We start from the raw sequence: 12,294 nt of genomic DNA on the forward strand, positions 1-12,294 counted from the left end.
GTAAATCACATCAATTGGGGGGGGGGGGGCGCAAGCGAACCTCCAGTGATCCTCTCTGCCACACTTATGTTCCTGTGGATTGACCTCTGATCTATTTCTCTGCAGCAATCTTACCACACTGTGAAGCAATCTGCCAGGATGTTCTCGATAAAACTCCTATAGAAGGTAGCCTTGGCTGCTTCGGTCTTCTCAGGAAATGCAGTCACTGCTGCGGCTTCCTGACAAGTGAGGAATTGATGAGTGCCCATGATAGGTCACTGGTTAAGTGAACCCCCAAGAACTTGGTACTCTCCACTTTCTCCATTACAGAGTTGTTGATGTGTAGTGGAGTGTGGGCATTCCTGAAGTCCACGATTATCTCCTTCATCTTGTTCATGTTAAGACTCATTGTTACTCTCGAACATGAGATTTTTCACCAATTGACTGTAGTGCAACTCATTATTATTGCTGATGAGGCCAACTACTGTTGTGTCATCTGCAAACTTGATGACACTGTTGGAGCTGATACAGTCATTGATCAGTAGCGTGAACAGGCGTGGGCAGAGACCACAGCCCTGATGTCCTGTTGCTGACCTGGACAGACTGTAGTCTTTCCATTAGGAAGATCAGAATCCAGTTACAGAGAGGGGTGTTATGTCCCAGCGAGGACAGCCTCTTGGAAATGGTCGTATTAAATGCCAAGCAGAAGACAATGAGACGTCATTTCCAGGTGGATCAGGATGGAGTGAAGGTTTCTTCCATAGGTGAATTAAAATGGGTCCAGTATCTCTGGGACATGCGCTTTGATGCATTCCATCACCAGATGCTTGAAGCATTTCTTAATGGTGGAGGCCAGTGCCATAGGGTGGTAGTCATTGAGGCCTGTTGTTGTCGCTTCTTTTGTGTCAGGTTGATAGTGGCTGCCTTGAAACCTATGGGAACGATGGACTATTGCAGAGAGGTGTTGAAGATGTCTGTGAAGAGCTCAGTTAATTTATCTGCACAGTCTTTCAGTACTCGACCAGGTATGTTGTCTGGTCCCGCCGCTTTGTGTGGGTTCACCTTGGATAGGGTTCTCCTCACCTCGGCCACAGATATGCAGGGGGACCTTTAATCGGGGGACACTTTTTTGTTTTCCTGTATTACCTTTCTGTTCTCATGTAGTCTATTTTATTCATTTAATTTCTACTTATTATTTGTCGGAGTACTCGTGCATCTGTCGCAAGAAAAAAATTCAGTGCATCTGTGCACGTGACAATAAACTCTCATCATCAGGATCAGAAATTATTGTCATGAATAAGTCACAAAATTCAATGTTTTGCAGCAGCGTCACAGGGCAAATATTCATATAATGAACCATCTTACAACAATAATATGTTAAAAATACAAAAATAGTCGTGCACAAAAAGTAAGGCAGTATCTGGTTCATTGATTATTCAGGAATCTGATGGCAGTGGGGAAGAAGCTGCCCTTGTGCTACTGAGTGCTTGTCTTTAGGCTCCTGTACTTCCTTCCCAATGGTTGCCGAGTGAAGAGGATATGCACTGGGTGGGGGGGGGGGTCTTTAAGGATAGAGACTGCTTTTTTAAGACACCTCCTCATGTAGATATCTTCGATGGAGTGAAGTCTGGTGCCTGTGATGTCCTTCTGGAGTTTATTCTTTTCTGAGAGTTGGCGCCGCCATACCAGACAGTGATGGCACACCAGCCAGAATGCTCTACACGGTACACCTGTAGAAGTTTTCAAGAGTCTTGAGTGACATCATCATAGAAGAGCAGAATGAGGCATCAACCATCAATTGTCTATATCTGTGAAGTGGATATTGTGATTCTCCTTTGGCAGGAATATATAGTTGAGATCATTTTAATTCTTTGAACTGCAGCCTGCAACATTGTATGTGGACAGACGCGCACGAATACATCGGAGCTATCCCAAGTGTCAACTTCAGTGAGGTGTGGTGCTCAAGGACTTCCCATCATTATCTTTTTTCTCTCACTGTTTGCTTCTCTTTCATTCTTTGTTTCTGCCTTTTTTTCTCTCTGTCTCTTGTTCTTTCTTGCTCATTAAACAAGATGTTGTCTTCCATGAGTCATCCATGAAATACTATGGACTTTAACATTTTACTGGCATTCACTAAATTCTCTCAATGATTTGTCCTGTATTCATACTCTTCTCAATCTTGAGTTACATGCAAGACATCAGTACAAGACAGTGAGCAGCTACTTACCATTTTCAATCAGTATTGTGTCAGTTATATCAACCTATGTTGATAATAATAATGAAATATATTGTATCCTATGGATTGTACAATGTACATATGCACTAAAATTCTTACTTATAAAGTCTAAGGTATAAAAATAGCTCACTATCTTGGGCAGAATAGTTATGTTCCAGATAAGAATCTCTCCAGATGGTGGAACAAGTTGGAGGTCATACCATTAACTAGGTGGAGAGTAACAGGATTCATGAATTGAATTATTTATCAAAGCAGAAGGTTTGAAAATACTGGCTTGAAGTCAGCAGTGCCATTTTGCTGCAAAGATTAATTAGCTTGACTAGAACCACACATGTAGAATGACTTCTACTCGACTAAGGATGAATCAATGGGCACCAACTCAAATTAAGTAAGGGGATGCTGTTTGACCCATTGCTAATCAGGAAATTATAAGTTAGTATGCGAGACTGAAGTGGGGGGAGGCGACAGAGGCGTAATTATCTTGGTGCCTGTGCCCTATGAAGGCAGACAGTGGGCAGGAAGTGAAGTTGCGTGTAAACATTCCATCATCGACATCTGTCACCATTTCTAATCTTAAAATGATAGGACACAAAGCAGGAAACTGCGGCTTATATTGAAGAGGTTCTTGCTGGTACCTGCTGCTCTTAGGATCTGTAAAATGGCAGTGACAATTGATAATTCACTGGTTCATAATAATGTTAGCAAAACATTTTTTAAGTATTTCTGTTTTCCCCAAGTATCCCCATGCCTTCGGAAGGCTCTGGCAGTCACTGGACAGGTTAGGATGAGTCTGATTTCCAGGCTGATTGACTTTATGACTTTAATGGAACTGCAAGAGTACAGGCACTGAATGTGAGATCGGGATATTTGGTGAAGAATGATGGAGCAGAATCATAATCTGACCTGTCCCAGAGTTGTGGACCAAAGCCACTAGAGTCAGGCGTGAGCTGGAAACAAGAACATGTTGTTACAACCCATGCAGGGGAGTGTGATAATGTTGTATATGTTGTACGATGTACATATGACCCCAAATCCTTACTTGTTGCAGCCAGATATTTAATTTAAAAAATGACACCAGTATATACATTAAAAACAGATAATAAATACAAAAGTTAGATAATAAATATTCACAGTGACAACTCTACAAGAAAAAAATTGTGTTACAATGGTTCAGACAGTCTTTTTGTGAAGTTGTTAATATATCAAGGAGAGGTTCAAGAACCAGATTGCTGTTGGGCAGAAACTGTTCTTGAACTTAAGGCACTAGTATTCTTTTACCTGAAGGTAGCAGTGAGAAGAGGTTGTGACCAGGCTGATAAAGGTCCTTTATAATGTTGGCTACCTTTTGAGGCAGTGCCTCCCGTAGATGTCCTCAATGGTGGAGCAAAGGCTCTCAGAAAAATCTTCACTTGCCACAAAACAATTACAGGAGTACCGAATGGGAATTGAGGCTGGATACACTCATGGCCCTGAATTATCTAATGTCCTTCTCTGTAATGTATGTTCCCCTCACCCATACCCGTTAACACACTGAGAACACATGATAGAGGAAGAAAACAATTTTAACAGAATACAGAGAAAATAGGGAGCATTTTCATGAGTAGAAATGGTTAGTCAACGTTTCAGGTTGGGACCCTTTATCAAGACTCACCAATCATGTGTAGCTGTGGGCCGAGACATTTCGACTGAAGTTTGAATTTAACTTAAATTTAAATTTTAAATCTTGACATAAATTTAAACACACAGCACGGTAACAGGCCGTTTTGGCCGATGAGTCTAAGTATCTCCATTATATCTAATTAACCTACAACCCCCAATGCATTTTGAACGGTGGGAGGAAACTGGAGTCTCCAGGGAAAAGCACTCAGGCACAAGGAGACTGTACCAACTCCTTACAGACAGCGTAGGATTCGAACCCCGGTCCTGATCGCTGGCGCTGTAAAGGCGTTGTGCTAACCACTGCGCTGGATGTGCTGCCCTAACTTCCACCACAGAATTCAAATTCAGTCAAGGCATTGCAAAAAGCTCCTTTGGTTCACTAATGATTTTAAGCTAAGGTTCTCCCATCCTTACCCCATCTTGTCTAAATGTGGAGGGAATGGGAGTCATGTCATCCTGAATGATTGGCATGGAGAGAGCACTGATTAACCCATGGAAGGCAGAGAGTTAGGATAAGTGGATGTTTCTCTGGTTGTTAATGGACTGCAGCAGGGATTGATGCAGGGCCCAAAATTGTTAAGGATATACAAAAAGGATTTGGAAGAGGGGACCAATTGTAATGTATCCAAGTTTGATGATGATACAAAATGGATTGGAAAAGCAAATTGTGTAGGTGGCACAGGGGGGTCTGCAAAAAGATATTGATAGGCTAAGTGAGTGGGGAAAGATCCGATAGATGGAGTACAATGTCAGTAAAAGTGAAGTCATCTACTTTGGAAAGAAAAATAGATCAGACAATCATTAAATGGAAAAAAAAATTGCCCCATGCTGATGTGTAGAGAGACCTGGGAGTGCTTGAGCATGAATCTCAAAAATTTAGTTCACAACTGCATAGGGAATCAAGAAAGCAAATGGAATGTAGGCCTTCATTGCTGGAGGGAGGTTGAGCTGCAACTGTATACGGTACTGGTGAAGCTGCATCTGGAGTACTGTGTGCATTTCTGGTCTTCTTACTGGGGATAAGATGTACTGTGTTTGGAGGCAGCTTTGGAGGGATATGGGCCGAATGCAGGAAACTGTTTGGAAAGACAAACTTGCCTGTTTCTATACTGTACAGCCCTACAGCTCAATGACTCAAGTGCATGAATTGTGCACAGTTTTGCAAAGAAATTGAAGAATACCAAAACTATAAGTAATGTTAAAGAAAGTGGAAGAAACAATGTCAAAGAGTGAAGTTTGATTGTCCCTCCTGGTCTATGAACTTGCTAATTACCTGTATTATATGTATGTCACACCAAGACACAAGAGCAACTCGTCCGTGAACTACTCTTTGCAGACGATGCCGCTTTAGTTGCCCATTCTGAGCCAGCTCTTCAGCACTTGACGTCCTGTTTTGCGGAAACTGCCAAAATGTTTGGCCTGGAAGTCAGCCTGAAGAAAACTAAGGTCCTCCATCAGCCAGCTCCCCACCATGACTACCAGCCCCCCCACATCTCCATCGGGCACACAAAACTCAAAACGGTCAACCAGTTTACCTTTCTCGGCTGCACCATTTCATCGGATGCAAGGATCTACAACGAGATAGACAACAGACCAACAGACTCGCCAAGGCAAATAGCGCCTTTGGAAGACTACACAAAAGAGTCTGGAAAAACAACCAACTGAAAAACCTCACAAAAATTAGCATATACAGAGCCGTTGTCATACCCACACTCCTGTTCGGCTCCGAATCATGGGTCCTCTACTGGCATCACCTATGGCTCCTAGAACGCTTCCACCAGCATTGTCTCCGCTCCATCCTCAACATTCATTGGAGCGACTTCATCTCCAACATCGAAGTACTCGAGATGGCAGAGGCCGACAGCATCAAATTCATGCTGCTGAAGATCCAACTGCGCTGGGTAGGTCACGTCTCCAGAATGAAGGACCATCGCCTTTTCAAGATCGTGTTCTATGGCGAGCTCTCCACTGGCCACCGAGACAGAGGTGCACCAAAGAAGGGGTACAAGGACTGCCTAAAGAAATCTCTTGGTGCCTGCCACATTGACCACCACCAGTGGGCTGATCTCGCCTCCAATCGTGCATCTTGGCGCCTCACAATTCGGCGGGCAGCAACCTCCTTTGAAGAAGACCGCAGAGCCCACCTCACTGACAAAAGACAAAGGAGGAAAAACCCAACACCCAACCCCAACAAACCAATTTTCCCTTGCAACCACTGCAACCGTGCCTGCCTGTCCCGCATCAGACTTGTCAGTCACCAACGAGCCTACACCAGACGTGGACATTACCCCTCCATAAATCTTCGTCCGCGAAGCCAAGCCACAAAATGTGAATGGGCTGCTGACTTGCTATGAACCTTCTCATACTACGTCAGATGGAGAACCTGGGCTCTTGAAATGTGAATAGATAAAATATTTTTGATTGAAATATCATTTTACTGTGCAAAATTGTGGAAGATAATTTCATGCCACAATGAATAGGAGCAGAGGCAATTCAGCATCAGTATATTTTTATGAATGAACATTATTCCCAATATTTTGCACAAATGTCTCCATGTATAATTTGTCATTTCTTGTGACTGACTTTTTAATCTATGTAATGAAGTTTTCAAGCTACCTCAGAAATGTGGATTAAAGGTAAAGGTTCCATTATTGTCACATAATGCTACATTTAGAAGGTAACATACATGAAATTCTTTAACTTTTGTCCACTGTAAGATGGCCACTTTGTCCAGCGCCCCTCACAGAAACCTGGTCGGTGTTCCTAGGCAGTCTCCCCTCCAAGTGCTGAACAGTCCTGAGCCCACTTAGCTTCTTAGTCCTTTGATCAGGGCTGATGTACCTTTCCTTCTCAACCCCATGCTTCTGCATTCTCCCCATAACACTTGACATCTTACTGATTAAGAACCTTTCAACTTCTGCTTTAAGTATGCACAATAACTTGCCTCCCACAGCTGCTTGTGGCAACAAATTCCACAGATTCACAACCCTCTGACTGAAGAAATTTCTCCTAATCTGTTTAAAGAGGCATCCTTTTATTCTGAGACTGTGCACTCTGGCCTGGATTGTTCCACTACTGTCAATGTTATCCAGGCCTTTCAATATTCAGTAAGTTGCGATGAGTCCCCCCCCTCCCCCACTCTACTAACTCCATTAAGTCCAGGCCCAGAGCTATCAAACACCCCTTATATGTGAATCCTCTCATCCCAGGATCATTCTCGAAAACCTCCACTGGATCCTCTCCAATACCAGCATATCCTTCTTAACATGAAAAGTAGTGGATGCCACACTGACCCCTGAGGACCTCTAGTCACCAGCAGCTGACCAGAATGTCCGCGCGAAGTTTGAACATTTCCCTATGACCTTTCGGATTTCCTCCAGGTACTCTGGTTCTCATCCTACATCAATCATTAATTGTCCGCTATAACTTGGCCCTAGAGTTTGGTGAGTCATACGTGTTCTTTACACAGCCACTGCATTCTGAGAAATTATTCCCACAATCCTGGAACGCAGTCTGTGTAAAAAGATCGGCATGGAAATGAGTGACTCATTTCCGTTCCGATATTTTACCTGTGGCAGCCCGAGACATTATGGTGGGCGGCCTGCTGTCTAAACTGAACTGCAGGTGGTCCACAACAATGGGTTAATGAATATGACGTAATGATGATGTGCAACTTGTGACATTGCATCGTAGGATTTTTAAATGATATTAAAGTTTGTAAAGATAACATTACTTATACGTAAAAAATATAATAGAATCTGGGGGGGGGGGTTGATGGAAATGTGGAGAGAATGAAATGAGATGTATAGGATTAGGATGTAAAGGATTAGGATAATTGGCACAAACTTGGTGGGTCAATGGATCTGTGACCATGATGTCTGATGACATGACCTGGAGAGCTGGATGAATCCACAGTCATTCACAGGTTCATCCTAACATACAATTTCTAAGGATGGTTTTCCTCTGTTGGTTTTCTCCCCAGCAACTGAAAATCCAATGTGCTGCCATATCCTTGAGGCTTGGCCAGTTTAATCAATTACCCCTTTCTCACTTGCAAGTAATCCCAGGAATTAACAGCCAATTTGCCTTTAAAGTGTCTAATGTGAAAGGATCGTCTTCTCAATGCCAATGTTAGAAGGGATTGACGGCCTCGAACTATAAGTACAACCCCGGTGTTTGCAGACAATCAGGCAAGTATAAAATGGGCAATTGCATTGTGGGATTGAAATGACCCAAGTTTTTGTGTGAGTGCAGGAACGTGAAGGAAAAAAAAATTAAAGAGAAGGTATAAACTTTGCCATGGGAAAATTGCAGTGGGAGAGAGGGAGAGAGGGAATAAATAGCAATAGCTGACAATTTTTAAACAGTGTGGGAAAGTTGGTAGCCCTATAGCGCACAATTTATAAAGGACATGGGAAAAAGTGATGGGGGATCTGACCCCTCCATGAGTGCTCTGTGTATGCAGCTGTTCAAATATAAGATCATAATACATTGATCAGGATTTAGGGCAGGTCCACCATCGCTCGATGCATCATGAAGTCACCGGCAGAAGGTAGAACAGACCTAACCGCAGGGATGGCTCCTTACAAGTGTGAAAGCATTCAGGGTCCCAGTTAGGAGTGGTCAAGTGTGAAAAGCCAAACCCCCATTCCTATCCCAGGACAGTGCACAGCCAATTTAGTGGGACCCAGGTGTGAAAGGGGCTAGTGATATCAGCCATTAAGAGGAAAAACTACAAAGAAGACAAATTATCTGAAAACGTTAACACTGCTCTACTTTTAACACATGCTAAGTGGTTCCAGCATTTTATGTTTTCATTGTAAATCACGAAAATCTGTAGACACCGTGGTTGAAGTAAAAACACAAAAAGCTGGAGAATCTCAGCAGGTCAAACAGTGTCCTTTATATAGCAACACTTCGGCCTTGAGCTCTTCATCATATTTTCTTTGACCTGCTGACATTTTTCAGCTTTTTGCTTTTTTAACTATGTTTTTATTGTGATGGAGGGGTTTGCGGTGTTGATGAAAATGATTCTGAGTATAATTATGCAAAGTTTTCCTTGTCCAAGTTCATTTAATGTTGGCACCAGTTCCAGGTGTTAGAGAGGCACACTTTGCAGGATTAAGCAAGCCAATTGTGCTTTGTCAAACTTAATATTTTGATTGATGTTGGGCGTTCCATATAACTTTATTCTGATTGCACTCGTTTTTTTAAATTTGTTGGTCCTTTCCAGACGATGGGGGTGAGCCAGCCACATTGCTGTGGGTTTGGAGACACGCCAGGCCTGTTAAAGTCAGAGATATATCTTAAAATCAGATAGGTTTTCATGATAATTGTGAAGTTTTATGATTACCATAAGGCTGTTATTTCTGGTTGAAATTTAATTAGTTGAATTTAAATTTCCCCAGCTGTTGTGGTGGGATTTGTACATTTATCTCCAGATTACTAACCCTGTAACATAACCATTGCCCTTCGTTGCCTCCCGTGTGACATGAATCAAATTTCTTCAGCCTGTTACCATACAGTTTTTTTTCATCCATTTAATCTTGAATGTTGATGTAGTCATTACCTCAACCAACTAACCCTGAAATTGATTTGCACGGCCTCGGTACCATTCTGTATGAAGTTTCCCCACCCTCAGTTTTAAAACTCTTACAGTTAGGGAGATTATCTCCATCACATACAACCAACTGTTGACAGTGATCTGGAAAGGACAAAGCATCCGCCTCTCGAGGGAACATAGTTCAGTGAAAGCAGATTATTTTATGTGGTGTTACCAATTGATCATGTTGCATTTCAAACAGGGAGGGCAACCTATTGCCAAGAGGTCATCAATGGATCGGAAATAATTCCACAAAGAAGTGCAATTTCAAGTTTCAAGGCTTAATGTTTTGAATCAAGGGACTGGCAGAATAAAATTAGCCAGAAAGTTATCTCTTGAACTTTGCATCTGTGACTCATTCTGTTGACCTAACAGAATGAATTTTGGAGATAGGTTGCCTTGTATTAAAGTGCGGCCACTGGAATCGCAGTCGAAACAACAAAATAACCACACAAGGTGTTTTTAGGTGTGCAACCTTTTAAAAGCCAGAATCACGTGCTTGACACGTGCTGTCGTCATCATGCACTGATGTCACATAGCCGGTTCGATGCCTTCTAGGAGTTGTAGTGCCGCTACATGGTGGCACCCCCCCACCCCAGAACTGGAAGATAGGTTTGTCTTTTAGGTGGTCAACCTCTGAGACGGACTGTTGGCTGCTGCAGTGGGGAAGACTTGTCTACATGAGCTGGTTTAAGCCTGCCAATAGTGAAAGACTGTGGCTTCCCTCCAATGTCCAAACTACAGGTCGACTTAGTTTGTCTAAATATCCTATAACGTCCTTTGTAGGACATCTGCAAAGGTTGACCAAGTGTTCCCCATCAGACGAACATATATTCATAGGTTTTGAGGACTTCATGCACAAAGCAAGAGTGTGCAACGATGGTGGTATAGAGTCTCCCTAGCCTGTTCAACAATTCCTTAGCATCATTGCTGGAGTTCGAATGATAGGGGACAAACTCCCCTGGGACCACCAATGGTGTGCTATACATGACTCTGCAGATGAAGCTTGGAGATCCTCCTTTGGAGTTGTTCTAATGCCCAGCTCATCAGCCCAGTTCATGCCCACGAATTATGCCTAGTTCCTCCATCTTGGCAAACTCTCTTAGCTAAACGCAGCTTCTCTGGAGACAAGTGACGTGCTTTAGAATGGGTAGGAGGGCCCTTTTAGAATGGGTAGGAGGGCCATTAGTACAAATGCGGTGAGTAATATTGTGCTTTGCAGTGGGGGGAGAAAATTGTAGAGTAGTAATCACAGGGAAATCTTGCAACAGCTTGGAGAATTCATCCACTGGTTTACTTAATGTTTGAAGGTGTGGAGCAGGGGTATAAGCGTCTGCCAGAGAAATAGTCTGAAAAGTGGTTCCATCTATTAGCCGACCTCTTTTAAGTCAACAAGGAATGAATGAGCCTGAAGAAAATCTGCACCCAGCAAAGGTCAGTATACTGCTGTTATAATAAATGGCCAAGTGTAGAGATGATTCTCGAACTTGGCATTCATCTTCCTAGTGGTGAAGGTTAGAATGTTGGAACTGTTAACTGCTCATAGTTGCAGGTCCAGGGTAGGATGGCGTGTGTCAAAACTGGTGGGTGGAAAACACTAATTTCTGAACCTGTGTCCACCAGAAATTTTCACTGGGACAACTGGTCCCATACATACAGTAGGATTGCAGGTTTCTCGCCAACCACCGCAGCCCTTGGGTCTTCAAATGAACACTTGGATAACAAGAGCCTAATATCATCTGGCATTCGGTCTAAAAAGAGCTGCTCATATAACATATTGGGACTTTCACCAGATGCCAGGAACAGCATTTCATCCATTAGTTCTGAAGGAGCGTGGTCTCCCAACCCATCGAGATGTAGTAGTTTGGCTGCCCTTTCCCTATGAGACATACCATACACAGGTTACAAAAATGGTTTTAAAGCGTCATACTTGCTGGAACATGGTGGATCCCGTAGGAAATCGCCGACCCTCTTAGCGATGGCCTGGTCCAGGGCACCGACAAGATGGTAATAACGAGTAGTGTCCAATTTGACTTTGCGAAGGTGAAATCGTGCTTCAGCCTGTTGGAACCACAGTTCAGGCTCAGAAAGGTGGCAGCTTCACAGCAATGGCTGCAGAGTCGATGTTTGTCCAATTGTGGCCACTGGAATCACAGTGGACATGACGAAATAACCACACAAGGCATTTTTAGAGTGAATCAAACAGATTTACTCTTATCACCCGCATAACCTTTTAAAAGCCAGAATCACATGCTCGACGCACTGACATCATCACGCACTGACGTCACATGGCAAGTTCAATGCCTTCTGGGAGTTGTAGTGCCGCCATAGTACCGCTACAAAAGTATATTTACTACTTCTAGCCTGGGCTTAATTTTTAGGCAGAAGATCTTTACCTTTGGCCTCCAGTCTTCAGCGTCGGAGCTGGGACCGAGCCGCTGCTGTGGGGATGAGGCCTCCAATTTTCGGCGTTGCTTGTGGCCGGTGGCCGAGGCGGGGACTTCATGGCACGTTCTGTGGAAGATGTTCTGTGGTGTCCGGAGCAGCGGTGTTGTGCGCCTGGTTAGGGGGTCCTGGAGATTGTGCCATCTTGGATTGCAGAGCCCTGTGGCGGATGGTGTTGAGGCTTTTGGGCTCCTGTGGATTTTGAATGGTGTGGCGGTCCAAGACTTTTAAAATCTAGAGCCTAGTAGAATTCCTACAATCCTGGTCCAATATAACAGTGCAGCAGCATCCCGCAGGCACCTCTTGGGTCTTGGTGGCGGTTTCTTAACTCAAGCTTAATATCCTGAATCCATTATATTGTAAATTGTTTCAA

Source organism: Narcine bancroftii, chromosome 3, assembly GCF_036971445.1.
Source record: "Narcine bancroftii isolate sNarBan1 chromosome 3, sNarBan1.hap1, whole genome shotgun sequence".
Lineage (NCBI taxonomy): Eukaryota > Metazoa > Chordata > Chondrichthyes > Torpediniformes > Narcinidae > Narcine > Narcine bancroftii.